This window comes from Malus domestica, chromosome 14, assembly GCF_042453785.1.
Source record: "Malus domestica chromosome 14, GDT2T_hap1".
Classification (NCBI taxonomy): domain Eukaryota; kingdom Viridiplantae; phylum Streptophyta; class Magnoliopsida; order Rosales; family Rosaceae; genus Malus; species Malus domestica.
In genome coordinates, this window is record NC_091674.1 from 24651202 (window position 1) to 24668767 (window position 17566).

The window sequence follows — 17566 nt, forward strand, 5'->3', positions numbered from 1 at the left end:
GTATTAAGCTAATGAGTCATACAATGAAGCTCTGGGAGAGAGTCATTGAGCATAGATTGAGGCAAGAGACACGGGTTTCGGACAACCAATTCGGGTTCATGCCAGGGCGCTCAACCATGGAGGCAATCTATCTCTTACGAAGATTGATGGAAAGATATAGAGATGGGAAAAAGGATTTACACATGGTCTTTATAGATTTGGAAAAAGCGTATGATAGGGTCCCAAAAGACATTCTTTGGAGGATTTTAGAGAAGAAAGGAGTACGAGTAACATATATCCAAGCTATACAGGATATGTATGAAGGAGCAAAGACTGCCGTAAGAACTCATGAAGGACAAACCGAAAGCTTTCCCATAACTGTAGGATTACATCAAGGCTCATCCTTAAGTCCTTACCTCTTTGCGTTGGTAATGGATGAGTTAACAGGACATATTCAAGATGATATTCCTTGGTGTATGCTTTTCGCAGACGATATAGTGTTGATAGATGAAACTCAAGAAGGGGTAAATGCAAAGCTTAACCTTTGGAGAGAAGTGTTGGAATCTAAAGGTCTTCGCCTAAGCCGATCAAAGACAGAATATATGGAGTGCAAGTTCAGTGCAAATGGAGGCCAAAACGAGTTAGGGGTGAGGATCGGAGATCAAGAAATACCAAAGAGCGACCGTTTTCGTTACCTAGGATCTATCTTGCAAAAGAACGGAGAATTAGATGGAGATCTCAACCATAGAATACAAGCTGGATGGATGAAGTGGAAGAGTGCATCCGGCGTGTTGTGTGACCACCGTATGCCACTGAAGCTCAAGGGAAAATTTTATAGGACGGCAATAAGGCCGGCGATGCTGTATGGCACAAAATGTTGGGCGGTGAAGCATCAACACGTACACAAAATGGGTGTAGCGGAGATGAGGATGCTTCGTTGGATGTGTGGGCACACGAGAAAGGATAAGATTAGGAATGAGGATATTCGGGGTAAAGTAGGAGTAGCCGAAATTGAAGGAAAGATGAGAGAAAATCGGTTACGGTGGTTTGGACATGTGCAAAGAAGGCCTACTGACGCTCCGATTAGAAGATGCGACTATGGGACAGAGGTTCAGGGCCGAAGGGGTAGAGGAAGACCCAGGAAAACTTTGAGAGAGACCCTAAGAAAAGACTTAGAGTACTTGGATCTAACGGAGGACATGACACAGGACAGAACACAATGGCGTTCTAAGATTCATATAGCCGATCCCACTCAGTGACTTGGATTTTCCAAGTCTCCAACCGAGAAGTTGTCCTCGTTCGGGAAATTAAGGGAACACTACCTCAACCTACATGCTCCACTCACAAAGCTCCAACATACAAGCATCAACAAAAGAAAATTCAAAGAACTTAGCGAAGAAGGCTTTGGTGATTTAACACAATATGTTGAAATGAAGGAAAGCTTATTTATTGATATCTTGATAAATTACAAATATGTACATATACTTGAGTCAAAATAAACAAACAAGAGGGAGCCTTCACAAAGGTTGCTTAGGAGAAGTCTCGGCAGTCGGTAGAGCCCCAGAAAGAGAAGGCACCGGAGGGGGATCATTCGGAGCCTCAGTACTGGACAGAACCCTAGAAGGAGGAGGCATCAGAGGTTGATCATTTGGAGCTTCATTACGCGGTACAGCCCCAGAAGACGAAGGCAATAAATGCCTTTGGAACAAACCCACAAATCTCTGATGATCAAGTAAAACCTGACCATCAGATTCCTTCATCTGGTCAAGCTTCCTCTTCATGTTTGTAGCATAGTCATGTGCGAGCCGGTGCAACTGTTTATTCTCATGCTTGAGCCCTCTAATCTCCTGTTTGAGACTCATCACTTCAGCCGCCAATTATTCAACTTGGCGGGTTCGAGCAAATAGGCGTTGTGCCATATTAGACACAGAACCTGCACACTGAACACTAAGAGCCAGAGAATCCTTAACAGCCAACTCATCAGACCGTTTGGAAAGTAGTCTGTTATCTTTGGGAGTGAGAAGGTTCCTGGCCACTACTGCAGCGGTCATATCATTCTTCATCACGGAATCCCCAACGGTAAGAGGACCAGTAGGGGAGACGAAGGATGGGCGCCATATGTTGTCTGGAGAAGGCGGGGCTGCCTCTTCAACAAGGTTCAAGTCAAAACGACGGTCGGAGGGGCCAGACATTTTCAAAGGTGTAGAAGAGAGAAGAGGTCGGACAAATCAAGTTCTTAGAAGTGCAAGAATGGAGCTTCTACATGTGGATATTCAAGTGTGCTTTGGAACTTAATGTTAGCCTCTATAAAAATCTGCACTCGACGAAGCTTCAGAAATCGAAGAGGCGTTTGCTTTCTCAAAAGCTGGGCTGCTCAGAGACCACGAGGGTCGATCTCAGAAATCGAAGAGGCGTTTGCTTTCTCAAAAGCTGGGCTGCTCAAAGACCACGAAGGCCGATCTCAGAAATCGAAGAGGTTTGCTTTCTCAAAAGCTAGGCTGCTCAGAGACCACGAGGGCCGATCTCAGAAATCGAAGAGGTTTGCTTTCTCAAAAGCTGGGCTGCTCAGAGACCACGAGGGCCGATCTCAGAAATCGAAGAGGTTTGCTTTCTCAAAAGCTGGGCTGCTCAGAGACCACGAGGGTCGATCTCAGAAATCGAAGAGGCACCTACTTTTCCAGCCTTGTCAGCACCTGTCACACGCACACTCAGCTTTGCGGAAATTATGGGCATTCTGTCGAAGATTTCTGGCGAAGTAGAAAGCACATGAATCGTACTGTTCAATCACCCACTTCCCACACGCAACAGTAGCTCATGGGTACCACATATAACTTTGCCAAAGTTCTCTGACAAAGTTGAGACTACTTTTCCAGCCTTGTCAGCACCTGTCACACGCACACTCAGCTTTGCGGAAATTATGGGCATTCTGTCGAAGATTTCTGGCGAAGTAGAAAGCACATGAATCGTACTGTTCAATCACCCACTTCCCACACGCAACAGTAGCTCATGGGTACCACATATAACTTTGCCAAAGTTCTCTGACAAAGTCGAGACACGTGAAGCTTGCAACTCTCACTACATCGCTCTGACCAAGAAGGGTAAAAGAATAGCAAAGAAACAATACTAACAAAGTTTAGACACATAAATTTTGACGGCCTAGCTACCATATTATTACCTACAAGGGTAAAGGAACAGTACCACTGCTGGATAATTGGAAAGTCCCGGTGTGTCAACCTCTGTGCTTCATGGCAAGGTAGACTAGCAAACATGCCCAACCTTTACTCACATTCGAGAAAACACTCCCAACAAGATTGCTTGCCCCAAAATCGAAGAGGCATCGCCCTCCGAATCTCGAGAGCCAGACTCCCAACATGATTACTTTCTCAAAAATCGAATAGAGGGTAAAGGAACAGTACCACTGCTGGATAATTTGAAAGTCCCTGTGTGTCATCCTCTGTGCTTCGTGGCAAGGTAGACTAGCAAACATGCCCAACCTTTACTCACATTCGAGAAAACACCCCCAACAAGATTGCTTGCTCCAAAATCGAAGAGGCACCGCCCTCCGAATCTCGAGAGCCAGACTCCTAACATGATTACTTTCTCAAAAATCGAAGAGAGGGTAAAGGAACAGTACCACTGCTGGATAATTGGAAAGTCCCTGTGTGTCAACCTCTGTGCTTCGTGGCAAGGTAGACTAGCAAACATGCCCAACCTTTACTCATATTCGAGAAAACACTCCCAACTCCCAACATGATTACTTTCTCAAAAATCGAAGACACCGCTCTCCGAATCTCGAGAGCCAGACCCCCAGCATGATTGCTTTCTCAAAAATCGAAGACACCGCTCTCCGAATCTCGAGAGCCAGACCCCTAGCATGATTGCTTTCTCAAAAATCGAAGAGGCATCGTTCTCCGAATCTCGAGAGCCAGATCCCCGACAGGATTGCTTGTTCGAAAACCGAAGAGGCACCACTTTCCTAACTTCAAGAGCCGGATCTCCTTGGATAAAGCTTGTCTGTAATCTTCACACGCAACATCAGCTTTCCAGATACCACAGACCACTTTTTCAAAGTGCTCTGACAGAGTTAAAACTTGTGAAGCTGGCAGCTCCCACTACCGTGCTATGACCAAGCAGGGTAAAGGAATAGCATTATTACTTGATGTTAGGGAGACTCCTATATATGGCGACCTCCATCCCCAACGGACAGGCAGACCTGCAAAAATGCTCAACCCTTCCTCTTATCTGAGAGGGCACTCCCAACGAAGCCTTTCAAAATATTCAGCTTTCTTTCCCCCCGATAATACCTCTGTAAACAAGCTATTCTAGAGCAAGAATATCTCATATCATCAGGGTTAAAAGCAAGAGTATCCCATATCATGCTTTTTCCCTGTCTTTTCCTTTGGCCTTGTTCTTACCTGCAAGACAAGGAGAAAGAGAGCAATCAGTCAGCACTTGGAATCAAGCTTCCAGCCAGGAACTGACTGCCTGGAACCCCTTACCCTGGCATTGCTCTCGAGTACTCATCTTCAACATCTTATGCTTCCAAGGAAGATACCGCATCTGCCTGAGGATAGGGCAAGTGAGAAGGATACAAGGAAGCATGTGGAGACAAGCGTAACAGCACACGTGCCGATATATCCATTACTCTGTCAAAAGCAAAAGTATCCCATATCAGCAGGGTCGAACGTACTCTAGATTTGATGGACTTGTTTTGACCCTCAAATTCTTCAGTCGGCCTTATACTTTGGAGGAAACCAGAAAACCCTCCAGCCCAGTTCAAGAATAAGCCTGTGGAAAGTTACTTCTTCAAAAGCAAAAGTATCCCATATCATCTCTTCTCATTTTTCTTCTCTTTATCCTTCATGCTGCCTGCAAGATAGGGAGAATGTGAACAATCAGCCGGAGCTCTGATTGCTTACCTTGTCTGTTACCTCTTTCAGCAGATCCCCTAGCTCGGCGACTTGGGGGACTCCTACTACATGGTTTGTATCGCGCTTGACCAAGCCTGAAACTACAAGTAAGCTTCAAGTGACATTGATACATTACCTTGTGCATCTCCACCAGTTACAGATACCACCCCTGGATGGAGGAAGAGTACTTCCAGAGAAGATTCCACATCTACCTATGAGACAGATAAGGAAAGTCAAGCCGATACCACACTCCGGGACTTAGAAGTTTCGTGGTTACGAGATCATTCTCCCACAATATTTCCTAATGTCATTTGTACTAAATCATTCACTTGTACTCCCTAAAGGAGAGCTTGAACCTATGTACTTGTGTAAACCCTTCACAATTAATGAGAACTCATCTATTCCGTGGACGTAGCCAATCTGGGTGAATCACGTACATCTTGCGTTTGCTTTCCTATCTCTATCCATTTATATACTTATCCACACTAATGACCGGAGCAATCTAGCGAAGATCACAAAAAGTGACCGTTTTCGCTACCTAGGATCTATCTTGCAAGAGAACGGAGAATTAGATGGAGATCTCAACCATAGAATACAAGCTGGATGGATGAAGTGTAAGAGTGTATCCGGCGTGTTGTGTGATCGTCGTAGGCCACTGAAGCTCAAGGGAAAATTTTATAGGACGGCAATAAGGCCAACGATGTTGTATGGCACAGAATGTTGGGCGGTGAAGCATCAACATGTACACAAAATGGGTGTAGCGGAGATGAGGATGATTCGTGGGATGTATGGGCACACGAGAAAGGATAAGATTGGGAATGAGGATATCCAAGGTAAAGTAGGAATAGCCAAAATTGAAGGAAATATGAGAGAAAATCGGTTCCGGTGGTTTGGACATGTGCAAAGAAGGCCTACTGACGCTCCGGTTCGAAAATGTGACTACGGGACAGAAGTTCAGGGCCGAAGGGGTAGAGGAAGACCTAGGAAAACTTTGGAAGAGACCCTAAGAAAAGACTTGATTACTTGGATCTAACGGAGGACATGACACAAAACCGAGCGCAATGGCGTTATAGGATTCATATAGCCGACCCCACTTAGTGGGAAAAGGCTTTGTTGTTGTTGTTGTTGTTGTTGTTAATATTTTAAAACATGTTAATTTGTCCACAACTGACAAAATTGTAAATAAGAGTTATTTCCGTCCATCAAACGAGGAATAATACAACAAAAAGGTGATAAATTTAACAATTCCGAGAAACTTAACTTGTTTTATAGATCAAGAGCTTATAATTAAAATGAAAGTCAAAAGAGTAAATCAGAAGAACTTTGTAAGCAATAATTAATAAACCAAGAAAAAATATTTAATTATAAAATATATGAAAATGTACGTAAAAGTTGTCCGAACATAAAAAAAAACTACAAGTAGTCGTATGGGTTTAATGCATCAAGCTACTGAGTATCGGCTGGGCGAAGTGGCTGGGAGGTCGAAGGTGGAGCAAGATTAGGTGCTGGCATCGGGATTTGGAGGCCGGACATCTGTAAGGCCCGTAAGATCATGCTCATCTTCTCGCCCAAGGCCGCAATCTTCTTGCCCTTGGCTGCAATCTTATCGCCTTGGGCCGCAATCTTATCGCCCTGGGCCGCAATCTTAGCTTTTAGGGTTTCCACTTCCTTCGTCAAGGCGATGACCTATGTTGTGGTCGATCTGGAAGAGGAGGCACCCGTCTCACGAACCCGCGCCTTCCCTATACCCCGAACAACCTTGCCATAATGATGATCGAGCTTCTGATCCAGAACGAAACTACAACAGGTAGCGATGCTGCTATGCTGCTGTGAGGTAGCCACTCCACGATGTCGCGAGTCATACGCAATCTTGATCAATTTGTTGGACCTACGTACGTTGTGTACCGACTTCAGCATTCGATTAAGCCGCCTGGTGTTTTTTTTAGCTGCCCAAAATAACTTAAATGGTGAAAACTCTAATCTTAAATTTCTACAAAAAATTTAGCAAAACCTCCCTTAATAGTATATCATTTCCCAAAACCTGAAAATAGTAAAATAACATTAATTCACACCCACAACACATTTTCACAATGCAGCAAATTTTCACAATCATAAAAATAATAGTTTTAAAATGAAAAAATACAACGTAGAAGGACTTAGAAAAAACTAACTGGCTGGGAGCCCCCACCCTCAATTGTGGATGCAAAGGAAGTGTGATCAGAAGGCTCCGGATGGCAGCGGCGTCGAAGAGGCCGCCGTGCACTGAGCGGCTGAACCGACACTGATGACGCCGATGATGCGGGCACCTGGGATGCCCTAGGAGTAGCCTCAGTAAACGATGTAGGCTCCCCAATGAAGCAGTAGGTGCTGAAAATGCGGGCAGCGCATTGGTCACACCTTGACGACAAGTGATCAACTGCGACATCTATACAATTTTTGAACCATAAAAATATAACATTAGAAACTAATCATTTCTTGCATTTGAAACTAATCAATTAGCAGCCAAAGTAATATCATATCCTTTCTTGCGTTTGTTCACATATATATAAAGCAGTATTGCAAAGGTAGAAACAATACCAATTCAAAAGAAGTTTTGGTTGATCAACTCCAAACACATGTTTTACTTGAAATAGCTAAAACAATAAATATAAAAATATACACACATGTGTATAGTTTCATGCCGTGCAAGCTAGGTTCATTTAGTTTCCTTATATACATCCACACATATATACTAAGAAATACAAATATACACTAGCTATTATGCATATCGTGCCCCCTATGACCTGCCCATGGCCTAGGCTCCACCACAGCGCTAAGATGATAACTACATTCTTTCATATGCATAACAATCAAATACCTATGTATTAAAGCAAACTGAATGAGTATAACTACACTAGGACAAACAATACTTAGGAAAAGAATGAAAGCAACAGCGCACCACAAGCCATAAACACACTAGAAAGTCATAACCTATCAGACCATAAAGTTTTAATTTTGAAGAGCACCCCATTCTAGAATATCCAGAATGAAATATAAAACCATTACGCAGAAAAAACATATAATCCATAGAGATACAAATTTGTGAAATTTGTGAGACTTGATGTACAAAGCAAAACTCAAGCCTCACAATTGATCACAAGCAGAAACATATGATTGAATTCAGGTTTACAATCATAAAGTTCTGTGGGTACAACACTTCATTAACTACGGAAGGCAACTACTACCCTCAAAGTCTTATTGACTTATAAGACTTGCAACATAGATAGAGGTTTTACACAGAAATCACACATCAAAAGGCCATAACTGGAAAATCAAATAATGGCACTTAATATCAATTGTAGCAACCGAAACACCAATACAAGCCGTAAAATAGTACGATTCTTCAAGGCTTTATCACATTAAAGTTCAGCTTCCACTTCATTATATTTAATGGTTCTCACAGCAAATTGAAAGCTTAAGAAAACACTCTAGTATTCAAGATTCATAAATGGCTTTCAAGTCCCAGTACAAGGTAAGCGACTAAGTTTAAATGACCATACCAAATTCTACTACCCCATAAATTTTACAGCAACCTATTTCCAGAAATTCATAATATCAAGAAAATAAATAAATTTATTAATTTATTTTGTACTAGAAAAGATAACAAATTATAAACGAAAAAGAATGAGAAAAAGGAAAATCAGCAAAAAAGCTAGCTGAAGAAAGCAAACAAGTACAGACCTTCCATATTAGCAAGCACCATTGTCATCCATAGTGGATGAGCTACCAAGATCAACCAGAGACAAACTGAATTCCCAACCTTTATCTCCATTTCTCTCACTTGCATTTTACAAGTCTCAGATCCAAAGGGTATCTCACCCCCAAACACACCATCCCAGAAACCCCCTAAAACCAACCCAACTCACTCAGATTACCAAATCCCAGCTCACAAATCTCACCCTAACAACAAACTCACCATTACCCGCTTCCCCAAATCATAAAAATCACCCACTCTACCAAAAAACAATCCACCGATTAAAGCAAAAAGCAAAACATTGAGAGAGAGAGAGATGTGAAAGGACCTTCGGAATTGAGGAAACGGCAAGGAATTCCGATGGAGTTGAAGCGGAGGAGGAGCAGATGGGTGGGTAGTGGCTGTTGTCTTCCTTCGTCTTTGTTTTCGTCTAACGGAGTGGGAGAGAAGAGCGAGATGGAGTTAAAGAGCCACATCCTCAGTCAACTCAACAGTGCCAACTAGGATCCAAGTCCTTAGTACAGTAAGCAATTACTTAGTGTATAAGTTTAGTGTTACTTTAGTATTGTAACTAATCTTAGTTTAATGTTAGTTAGTTACAATAGTTAATATCTAAGCTTTATTTTAGCTTACTGGTATAAATACCATCATGTAAATCATTTCTTCAGTTAATAAGAAATATCTTTCTAAATATGGTATCATCCCTTTTTGCTTAACCGTCTTTCTCTCTCTCTCGATCTTCTTTCTCGTTTCCTGCGATCTCTGATCTTCGTGGTTGTTGATCTTCGCAGTTTCTGTAACCTTTGCGATCTACAATTTTTGTGATTTCTGTATTTGCTTCAATTTGTGATCTTCGACTCTTGAGATCTGTCGTCGTATTTTCGATTTCTGGAAGGTGGAAGCAATTGCACTATCAGTGATCTTCGCTCTTCTGCACTCTCTGTGATCTGCTGAATCTATGACTTCATCAACTTCTTCTCCAACGGATCCTGAAGTTTTTGCCCTAAATTTGGCCCCGATGAACCCTAATTTGGCTTCGGTTCCTCTTTCTCCCTCAATTTCTTCTATTTCCATTCAGAATAGCTGTATGGTTCCTACAAAGCTCAAACGCGATAATTACCTTGTTTGGAACGCTTTATTTGCTCCGATCTTTCGTCGGTATAAGCTTATAGGAATTGTTGATGGCTCTGAAGCTTGTCCCTCGCCGTTTCTTCTTGATGAATCTGGCCAGACCACTGCACTTCCAAATCCTGCTTTTGATCTATGGTATGAAAAGGATCAAAATATCCTTATTTGGTTGAATTCTACTCTTTCGGAATATCTTATTCCTTTCACAGTTGGTGTCCAATCCTCTCGAGAACTTTGGCTCATTCTTGAACAACGTTTTGAAGGCGTCTCAGCTGCTCATATTCACCATCTTCGTTCTCGCCTTCACTAAGTTTAGAAGGGTGATCTACCTATTTCAGAGTACATTCAACTCATCAAGAACATTTCTGATGCACTCATGGTTGCTGGAGCTCCAGTTTCTGAAAGTGATCTGATTGATATCACACTACAAGGTCTTTCTGATGATTATGAGTCTTTCATCGACTCGATTATGCTCCGTATCTCGTCCACCTCTTTGGATGAACTCCATGGATTGTTGATTAATAAGGAGCTCTTTATGAATCGCAAAAAGAAGTCTGTTGTTTCTAAACCATTTGAGGCTTATGCAGCTCACTCTTCTCAGCCTCCTTTTCTTCCTACACCACATGGCTATTCTCCACATCATTCTCGGGCCACTTACTCTCGTGATCATTCTCAGGGCACTCACTATCGTGGCAAAGGTTCTTTCCGGGGCCACAACAACAACTTTCGTGGAAATAATGCTCGTGGTAATTATCGGGGCAATTACAGAGGTAACTCTCATAATTTCAATCGCAATTTTGGAGGCAATTCCAGAGGTAACAACACTGGTTCCAAATCTCCTTGTCAAATCTGCCATTCTCTTGAACATGAAGCTATTGACTGTTTTGAACGAATGAATCATGCCTACTCTGGTAAAGTTCCTCCTGCAAAACTGGCAGCTATGTGTGCTCAAACCAACTACAAACCCTCTGCTCCTACTTGGCTCATGGACTCCGGAGCTACATCACATATCACTAATGATGTTTCTGCCCTTCAATCTCCAGTGCCTTACAATGGTCAAGATAAGGTCTATATCGGTGAAGGTCAAGGTATGCCAATTCATCATATTGGTACTACCACTCTTCGAACTCCTCTTGCTAATTTTCGTTTAAATAATGTTCTTCATGTCGCTGCAATGAAGCATAATCTTCTATCTGCTTATCAATTCCTAAGAGATAATCACTGCAAATTAACCTTTGATTCTGATGGATCTAAAATCAAGGATCGTATTTCGGGGATGATGCTTTTTCGGGGCCCTGTTAGCCGTGGCTTCTATCCATTTCAAGGCTCACCAACTGCTTTCAACTCTCATTCTGCACTTGTTAGTACAACAACTTCTTTACAAGTCTGGCACAACCGGCTTGGTCATTCCTCATCTGTTATCTTCAGAAAGACTTTGAATAATAGTTCTATTGCTTATCGTGGTAAAAAGTTCACTTCGTTCTTTTGTTCAGATTGTGCAATTGGCAAGAATCACAAACTGCCATTTATTACCAGTGTTAGTACCGTGTCTGTTGCTTTAGAACTTGTGCATTGTGATGTCTGGGGACCTGCCCCTACATCTTCTGTTAGTGGCTATCGTTACTATGTCTTGTTTGTTGATGAGTTTACAAAGTATAGCTGGTTCTTTCCACTGAAGTTGAAATCTGAAGTGTATTCCATCTTTGTTCATTTCAAGAGCTATGTAGAAAACTTACTTGGAAATAAAATCAAAGTTCTCATAACTGATTCAGGGGGTGAATTCACTGGTACTAATTTCAAGTCTTTTCTGCTCCATCATGGTATTATGCATCAGTTTTCTTGTCTTCACACACCAGAACAAAATGGTTGTGTTGAACGGAAACATCGACATCTCACAGAAACTGCTCGTACTCTGCTCACTGCATCAAAGGTTCCTCATAAATACTGGGTTGAAGCATGTTCTACTACCTTATATTTGATCAATTGGCTTCAGATTTCTGGTCTTACACTTTCTCCATGGGAACTGTTATTTCACAAGCCTCCTGACTACTCCAAGCTTAAAGTGTTTGGTTGCAGCTGTTATCCGTGGCTCAAACCATATACTACCTCAAAGTTGGATGGTAAAAGTGTTCAGTGTGTTTTTCTGGGTTATAGCTTACAGCACAAAGGCTACAGATGCCTTGATCCTCTTACATCCCGCGTCTATATCTCAAGACATGTTTTGTTCAATGAAATTCACTTTCCTTTTCATGATTTTAAATCTTCTTCTGTGTCATCATCATAGCAATCCACTTCTTATCTTCCTATTTTTACCCTTCTTTTTTCAATATCCTGTCTCACACCACCCTCCTTCTTTCAGTCACCTCTCCCACTTTCCCCTAGTACTTCCAGTCCTGTTAATGTACCACAACCCCAAACCACTAGTTCATCCAGTCCACATTCCTTATCTCCTCATACTTCTCCTTCCCCATTACCCTAACCCCATATCCTTGCCAACACTCATTCTATGACCACCCGATCCAAAGCCGGCATTTTTAAACCTAAAGCCTTGGCAGCCACCAAACATCCTTTTGACATTTCACAATTTGTTCCTACTACTTACCTTCAAGCCTCCAAACATGCTCATTGGAACCAGGCCATGGCAGAGGAATTTCAAGCACTGCAATCTACAAGAACTTGGTCCCTTGTTCCTTCTTCTCCTACTCAAAATCTGGTTGGTTGTAAATGGGTTTTTCTAGTTAAAAGGAAACCTGATGGCACTGTGGACCGGTAGAAAGCCTGTTTGGAAGCGAAAGAGTTTCATCAACAAGAAGGGATTGACTTTACAGAAACCTTCAGTCCCGTTGCAAAGCCTATTACTATTTGGATTCTTTTGACTTTAGCAGTACAGTTTGATTGGTTTTTAAACCAATTGGATATTAGTAATGCATTTTTGCACGGCACACTCAAGGAGGAGGTCATTATGCAACAACCTCTGAGATTTATTGATCCATCTAAAGCTTCTTATGTTTGCAAGCTCCACAAATCCCTTTATGGCCTCAAGCAAGCCCCCCCGGGCATGGTATGACAAGCTTTTCCAGACTTTGGTTTCTCTTGGTTTCACCAACTCTCCTTCTTATTGCTCTCTGTTTGTTCAATATCAACCAGCTCTTGTTATTGTTATGGTCTATGTTGACGATATCATTGTGACTAGACCCAATGCCCAACTCTGTCAAGCTTTTATTCATAAGCTCAGTCAACTATTTCCGGTTAAAGACCTCGGCCCTTTACACTATTTCCTGGGTTTGGAAGTTCATCGCAGTTCAGCAGGAATTTTTCTTTCTCAACATAAGTATGCTGCTGATCTTCTACATTCGGGAAATTGATTATCACTACATTCGGGAACTTGTCTTAACTTCTCTTCTATTTGTTCGCTTTGTACTCAGTCACCACCAAATTGCAGATATTCACACCAAATCATTGTCCAAAGCTCGGTTTCAGCTTCTTAAATCCAAGCTTTCACTTGGTCTTCCTCCGTTCAGCTTGAGGGGGTGTAAAGAGCCACATCCTCAGTCAACTCAACAGTGCCAACTAGGATCCAAGTCCTCAGTACAGTCAGCAATTACTTAGTGTATAAGTTTAGTGTTACTTTAGTATTGTAACTAATCTTAGTTTAATGTTAATTAGTTACAATAGTTAATATCTAAGCTTTATTTTAGCTTACTGGTATAAATACCATCATTTAAATCATTTCTTCAGTTAATAAGAAATATCTTTCTAAATAGGAGTGAGAGAGATCGCGAACTTGTTTTTTCATCTGGCCAGATTATGAGATTATAATAATTCTTAAACCATTTCTACTGTTAATTCATATTTATATAACAACAACAAAACCTTTTCCCACTAAGTGGGGTCGGCTATATGAATCCTAGAACGCCATTGCGCTCGGTTTTGTGTCATGTCCTCCGTTAGATCCAAGTACTCTAAGTCTTTTCTTAGAGTCTCTTCCAAAGTTTTCCTAGGTCTTCCTCTACCCCTTCGGCCCTGAACCTCTGTCCCGTAGTCACATCTTCGAACCGGAGCGTCAGTCGGCCTTCTTTGCACATGTCCAAATCACCGGAGCTGATTTTCTCTCATCTTTCCTACAATTTCGGCTACTCCTACTTTACCTCGGATATCCTCATTCCCAATCTTATCCTTTCTCGTGTGCCCACACATCCCACAAAGCATCCTCATCTCCGCTACACCCATTTTGTGTACGTGTTGATGCTTCACCGCCCAACATTCTGTGCCATACAACATCGCTGGCCTTATTGCCGTCCTATAAAATTTTCCCTTGAGTTTCAGTGGCCTACGACGGTCACACAACACGCCGGATGCACTCTTACACTTCATCCATCCAGCTCGTATTCTATGGTTGAGATCTCCATCTCATTCTCCGTTCTCTTGCAAGATAGATCCTAGGTAGCGAAAACGGTCGCTTTTTGTGATCTTCGCTAGATTGCTCCGGTCATTAGTGTGGATAAGTATATAAATGGATAGAGATAGGAAAGCAAACACAAGATATACGTGGTTCACCCAGATTGGCTACGTCCACGGAATAGAAGAGTTCTCATTAATTGTGAAGGGTTTACACAAGTACATAGGTTCATGCTCTCCTTTAATGAGTACAAGTGAATGATTTAGTACAAATGACATTAGGAAATATTGTGGGAGAATGATCTCGTAATCACGAAACTTCTAAGTATCGGAGTGTGGTGTCGTCTTGACTTGCCTTATCTGTCTCATAGGTAGATGTGGCATCTTCTCTGGAAGTACTCTTCCTCCATCCAGGGGTGGTATCTTTAACTGGTGGAGATGCACAAGGTAATGTATCAATTTCACTTGAAGCTTACTTGTAGTTTCAAGCTTGGTCAAGCGCGATACAAACCATGTAGTAGGAGTCCCCCAAGTCGCCGAGCTAGGGGGTCTGCTGAAAGAGGTGACAGACAAGGTAAGCAATCAGAGCTCCGACCGATTGTTCACCTTCTCCCCATCTTGCAGCAGCATGAAGGATAAAGAGAAGAAAAATGAGAAGAGATGATATGAGATACTTTTGCTTTTGAAGAAGTAACTTTCCACAGGCTTATTCTTGAACTGAGCTGGAGGGTTTTCTGGTTTCCTCCAGAGTATAAGGCCGACTGAAGAATTTGAGGGTCAAAACAAGTCCATCAAATCTAGAGTACGTTCCACCCTGCTGATATGGGATACTTTTGCTTTTGACAGAGTAATGGATGTATCGGCACGTGTGCTGTTACGCTTGTCTCCACATGCTTCCTTGTATCCTTCGCACTTGCCCTATCTGTTCCTCAAGCAGATGCGGAATCTTCCCTGGAAACATAAGATGTTGAAGATGAGTACTCGAGAGCAATGCCAGGTAAGTAATCAGGTAAGGGGTTCCAGGCAGTTAGTTCCTGGCTGGAAGCTTGATTCCAAGTGCTGACTGATTGCTCTCTTTCTCCTTGTCTTGCAGGTAAAAACAAGGCCAAAGGAAAAGACAGGGAAAAAGCATGATATGGGATACTCTTGCTTTTAACCCTGATGATATGAGATATTCTTGCTCTAGTATAGCTTGTTTGCAGAGGTATTATCGGGGGGAAAGAAAGCTGAATATTTTGAAAGGCTTCGTTGGGAGTGCCCTCTCAGATATGATGAAGGGTTGAGCATTTTTGCAGGTCTGCCTGTCCGTTGGGGATGGAGGTCGACATATATAGGAGTCTCCCTAACAAGTAGTAATGCTATTCATTTACCCTGCTTGGTCATAGCACGGTAGTGGGAGCTGCCAGTTTCACATGTTTTAACTCTGTCAGAGCACTTTGAAAAAGTGGTCTGTGGTATCTGGCTCTCGAGATTCGGAGAGCGATGCCTCTTCGATTTTTGAGAAAGCAATCATGCTGGGGGTCTAGCTCTCGAGATTCGGAGAGCAGTGTCTCTTCGATTTTTGAGGAAGTAATCATGTTGGGAGTCTGGCTCTCGAGATTCGGAGGGCGGTGCCTCTTCGATTTTGGAGCAAGCAATCCTGTTGGGAGTGTTGTCTCGAATGTGAGTAAAGGTTGGGCATGTTTGCTAGTCTACCTTGCCCCGAAGCACAAAGGTTGACACACAGGAACTTTCCAATTATCTAGCAATGGTACTGTTCCTTTACCCTCTCTTCGCTTTTGAGAAAGTAGTCATGTTGGGAGTCTGGCTCTCGAGATTCGGAGGACGGTGCCTCTTCGATTTTGGAGCAAGCAATTTTGTTGGGAGTGTTTTCTCGAATGTGAGTAAAGGTTGGGCATGTTTGCTAGTCTACCTTGCCACGAAGCAGAGAGGTTGACACACAGGAACTTTCCAATTATCCAGCAATGGTACTGTTCCTTTACCCTTGTGGGTAATAATATGGTAGCTAGACCTTCAAAATTTATGTGTCTAAACTTTGTTAGTGCTGTTTCTTTGCTATTCTTTTACCTTTCTTGGTCAGAGCGATGTAGTGGGAGCTGCAAGCTTCACGTGCTCAACTTTGGCAGAGAACTTTGGCAAAGTTATCTGTGGTACCCATGAGCTATTGTTGCGTGTGGGAAGTGGGTGATTGAACAGTAAGATTCATGTGCTTTCTACTTCACCAGAAGTCTTCGACAGAATGCCCATAATTTCTGCAAAGCTGAGTGTGCGTGTGACAGGTGCTGACAAGGCTAGAATAGTAGGTGCCTCTTCGATTTCTGAGATCGGCCCTCGTGGTCTCTGACCAGCCCAGCTTTTGAGAAAGCGAGCGCCTCTTCGATTGATTTGGAGAACGATGCCTTATCGATTTTTGAGAAAGCAATCATGCTGGGGCTCTGGCTCTGGAAGATTCGGGGAGCAGTGTCTCTTCGATTTTTGAGAAAGTAATCATGTTGGGAGTCTGGCTCTCGAGATTCGGAGGGCGGTGCCTCTTCGATTTTGGAGCAAGCAATCTTGTTGGGAGTGTTTTCTCGAATGTGAGTAAAGGTTGGGCATGTTTGCTAGTCTACCTTGCCACGAAGCACAGAGGTTGACACACAGGGACTTTCCAATTATCCAGCAATGGTACTGTTCCTTTACCCTCTCTTCGATTTTTAAGAAAGTAGTCATGTTGGGAGTCTGGCTCTCGAGATTCGGAGGACGGTGCCTCTTCGATTTTGGAGCAAGCAATCTTATTGGGAGTGTTTTCTCGAATGTGAGTAAAGGTTGGGCATGTTTGCTAGTCTACCTTGCCACGAAGCACAGAGGTTGACACACAGGGACTTTCCAATTATCCAACAGTGGTACTGTTCCTTTACCCTTGTGGGTAATAATATGGTAGCTAGACCTTCAAAATTTATGGGTCTAAACTTTGTTAGTGCTGTTTCTTTGCTATTCTTTTACCCTTCTTGGTCAGAGCGATGTAGTGGGAGCTGCAAGCTTCACGTGCTCAACTTTGGCAGAGAACTTTGGCAAAGTTATCTGTGGTACCCATGAGCTATTGTTGCGTGTGGGAAATGTGTGATTGAACAGTAAGATTCATGAGTTTTCTACTTCCCCAGAAGTCTTCGACAGAATGCCCATAATTTCCGCAAAGCTGAGTGTGCGTGTGACAGGTGCTGACAAGGCTGGAAAAGTAGGTGCCTCTTCGATTTCTGAGATCGGCCCTCGTGGTCTCTGGGGAGCCCAGCTTTTGAGAAAGCGAGCGCCTCTTCAATTTCTGAGATCGACCTTCGTGGTCTTAGAGCAGCCCAACTTTTGAGAAAGCAAACGCCTCTTCGATTTCTGAGATCAACCCTCGTGATCTCTAAGCAGCCCAGCTTTTGAGAAAGCAAACGCC